This window comes from Alnus glutinosa, chromosome 3 (assembly GCF_958979055.1).
Source record: "Alnus glutinosa chromosome 3, dhAlnGlut1.1, whole genome shotgun sequence".
NCBI classification, from domain to species: domain Eukaryota; kingdom Viridiplantae; phylum Streptophyta; class Magnoliopsida; order Fagales; family Betulaceae; genus Alnus; species Alnus glutinosa.
Window position 1 is genome coordinate 21,668,408 of NC_084888.1, and position 4,464 is coordinate 21,672,871.

The window sequence follows — 4,464 nt, forward strand, 5'->3', positions numbered from 1 at the left end:
TTGTTATTCTTGTTTTAGATTTTTGTAAAATCTTATAACTCTAGATTTTATTTACTCTGTTTACCCTTGTCCTACTGAGACATTAAGGGGGAGTATTTTTTTTTTTTTTTTAGCTGTTTTTTCTTTTTCTTTATTTATTTATTTATTTTTTCCTTTTGTCCTTTTGAGACAAAAATGGGGAATATTTTTTTTTTTTGTTTTGGACCGGAAATGTATTTTTAAACCGGTCAAGTGATTTTTGTCCCAGAATGGCCAAATGAGGAGTTTGTTAGTTTGTGATTGGCTGCATTCTGTTTGACAAAATCACTTTTATGTAATGTTGCTACATTATCAGGGATGCCGTTTATTTCAGAGTCTTCATTTCAGAAAAGTGTTTCAAGATGCTCAAAGAAGACTCTGTACAGATTCCAAATCAGAGAAGTCGGATCCTAAGCTTCCGTCCAAACGACACAGTCATGCGTCTGGACGCCCATCAATGTCCAGAAGTTTCGAACAATTCAAGGTTGCATCCGTCCAGCGTCGCGGCAACGCGTCCAAACGCTCATCAGAGTTCGACCAGAAAATCGAATTTCCTTCTTAGACACAGTTATGGGAAGATAGATGTATCCGTTCGGACAACAGGACAACACCGTCTGGACGCTATCCTTGATAAGGCAAAATGTGTAGAAGAATTGTAACTGTCCGGATGTCAGGGCAACACCGTCCGGACGAGGTCTTTATTATGGTATTTACATGCAGTAGAAGTGCAACCGCCCGGACACTAGGGCAACACTACTCGGACGCGGCCTTGATATGGTATTATGTGAAGCGCGTTATGGAAAGCCGATTGCACAATTGTCCGTCCGGATGGCCTCAACTTGCGTCCGAACGTCCCATAGAGAAATCAGAGACAAACTCAATTCTTAGCCTATAAATAAAGACCTCTAGGCATGTACAATTTACAGAATTCGGTATTGAATTCTTCATAGTTTATAGAGTATATTTTAGGGACAAATTGTGAAGATCCGCTAGCTCTCAAGCTGTTGTCGTTGTGTGTTGTTGCTGTGCTCGTTATTGAAGTCTATCCTAGGGAGGAGCCCTAAGGTAAAAGAATCCATAGAAGACCCCTTCAAGTAGGAGACTTGGTTGGGAGGCGTACGTTGGGTTACGGGTCAGAGTGCTAGATATGATCGCTGCATTGGGTATGTGAGTGTTACTGCCTATGTACTAGCTTTGTCTTCTGATAGTGGATTTCCTGGGTTTGGCTATCCCGGAGTGGTTTTTCTCTTAATTGAGTTTCCATTTCGTTAACAAAATAATTGTGTTCTTTAAATTCCGCATTTACTATTGGCTACATTCTGTTGACAAAAATACTATGTTTGTAAGGTTGCATTATTTCACAGGGATGTCGGTTTATTTCAGAGTCTTTAGGTGTTATGGACAGTACCTTATATTATGACAAGTGACAGTTCACATGCTTTTAGAAAATGTCCATGAAGATTCTAAATAAGATTCCATTCAGACAAGTCAGATCCCATGCAGCCGTCTAGACAGGCCTTTGAAGGAGTCCGGACTCTCCCTAGTGTCGAGAAGCTTATGCCAGTGCATTGCATCCGGATGACAGGGCAACACCGTCCGGACACTAGGTCAAGCTTTCCGAGTCCTTCAAGTATTTGGATTTCCGAGAAGACACTGATTGGGAAAGTATTCTACAACCGTCCGAACGCTCTTTAGTGTTCCAAAAGATTCCAGTTTTCCTTTATTGATGCGGAAAGAAATCATAGCTGTGACCATCCGGATGCTAGTGCAACACGTCTGGACGAGGTCTTGATATGGGAAGCTTTCAGCGCTATTTTGGAAAGGCAGTTGCAGTTGACTGTCCGGACGGTTGGTCAAGCCGTCCAGACGCCCCTCAGTTTATGGAGGCTTCTGAACACGTCTCAGTATTTTTATCATAACTTTTTACTCAAGTATCGGATTGAGACGAAATTGGTGTCGTTGGAAAGCTAACAAAAAATGATACAACTCAAACATCTGAATGGCCAATAGAAACGTCCAGAAGGCCCAGAATCCAGATGGAAAGTGAAGTGCGTCTGGACGCTCTCCAGAATTCCTTTTTAGACACGGAAACAGTTGACCGTCCGGATGCCCAAGACTACCGTCCAGACGCGCGTGCCAGAGACTCCGATTCTGACTATAATTAGGACTTGTAAAGCCTATAAATAAGAGGCTCTAGGCATGTATTATATTATGAATTTAGTAGTGAATTCCTTGTAGCTTAGAAAATGGTGTTTAGGGAGATATTGAAGATCTGCTAGCTCTCTAGTTGTTGCCATTGTGTGCTCTTTGGTTCGTATGAAGTCTTTCTTAGGGAGGAGCTCTAAGGTAAAGGAATCCATTGAAAACCCCTTTAGGTAGAAGACCTGATTAGGAAGTGTTCACGTATAGGTACATGTCAGAGTAACATGTATGATCGTTGCATTGGGGTATGTGAGTATTACTATCTATGTACTAGCTTTGTCTTCTGAATAGTGGATATCATTGGCTTGGCTGTCCTGAAGTGGTTTTTTTCTTAACTGAGTTTCCACTTCATTAACAAAATATATGTCTCATTTAATTTCTTCATTTTGATATTTTGTTGCACACTATTACACACACACGATTAATTAGAAGTCATAGTTTATTTTCAACATTATTTTGTTACACATTGCACACACACAAAATTAAATTAGAAGTTATTTAATTTTTCAGAATTGATTTAACACGTAGGATGTATTACGTAACATCTGAGACTTGTGTCGAGTTTTTAAGGGCTATAAGTGGCGCTGACATGGACAATCGTTAGTTATTGGATGAAAATTTGGACAGAGGTACCATCTCCATCAGATACCATTTGCGATATAAAATGAACTACATGGGGTAAAAAATAAAAAAATTAAACCACAGGTACCAATTCCAAAAAAAAAGGGTCATTACACTCTAACCGCCAACCACAACTACCTTAGGTGATTATCAAACTTTGGTAATCACAACCGATCCGCCTTAAGTGGTTAACGGTTTTAAAATAACCGTCAGTTACCAGTTATTGAAACTCATAACCGCACTCATAACCACTTTTTAAAAATTGGCCTTTTGTGCATACTTTGGTGTTTTGGACCTTCATTGAGTTTCTTTTTATGACCTATTTTATACAGTTTTGGGCCTTTATAAATAATTAGAAGGCTTTAAAATTTAACAAAGCTCAAGAATTTTATTATTATTTATGAATCAAGTTCAATTTCATTAAACTCAAACGAAAAATCATATATCAAACGCACCAAAATGACGTAGTTTTTGTATATTATTATTATTATTATTATTATTATTATTATTATTATTATTATTATTATATAATATATATACAAGGATAGGCGGTTAACAGTTATTAATGGCCTTCGCCTACCCCTAAAACCGCTAACTGCTCTGCCTTAAGCAATTAGCGATTTTTTCCAACAGCCTACAAAAGCGGTTATGCAATTATACAGTTAGCGGTTTGTACAACTAGTGGCCATCATTACACAGTCTGACCAGTCTGACCCTAGGTGGCACACAAAGTTAACAATGTCGTATGGTCATGACCACCATGCGTACATGGCTTCGCTAGTCACTCAATTGGCCTTTTGGATCCAATGGCAAAACACATACAATTTGAACCATATGGTCAAGCTTATATAATAGCAGCCCATAGCCCATGATCATGTCATACGATGCAAGTATTGTTAAGTTAATATAAATTCTCATTCTTTCTCAAATAACAATAACTAAAAACAGTTGCAATAATAATCTTAAGCATTGGTTATCAAAATGAAATATTACACGGTACTTAAAAATTTGCAGGCTCACACATAATAATAAAGAACATGAAATAAAAGCTCTCACCGTTTATATCAACATAACATGCTCAAAATGGTTTGATTTTCCCAGTTCCGTAAGTATTCACTTATGAAATTGACAAGAGACGTCAATTTTGGGCTTCTTCCATGCCCTTGTCTTCGCTCTAAAGCTCCAAGAAGCTATGTTTTTGAGCAAATTGGTTTCAATAGATTTAAGGAGGCTTAAATATGGCTTAGAATAGAGTTTCTAAGATTTTGGGAGCTCAAAATTGAGTTTCAATTGCATGAGGATCAATCTTAAAAAGTGTAGGATCGATGTGTGTGCCTTTCATATGCAAACGGATACATAACATTTTTATAAAGAGATGTGCTAATCATTATTTTCGGATCCTTCTCATATTCTTTTACTTTTTAAAATTATTATTAGATTTGTAAGACCTATGTTGGGATACAAATCAACCCCACAAATTTAATAATGATTTTGGAAAGTAGAAAGATGAGAGAAGGACGGGGAAAGAAAATGAATTATTTTTCTTTTATAAATTGTTTTTTCAAACTCAGTTAGGAAGAAAGCACTGTTCATGATCATGGTGCGAATGTGAAGAAAAAAAAA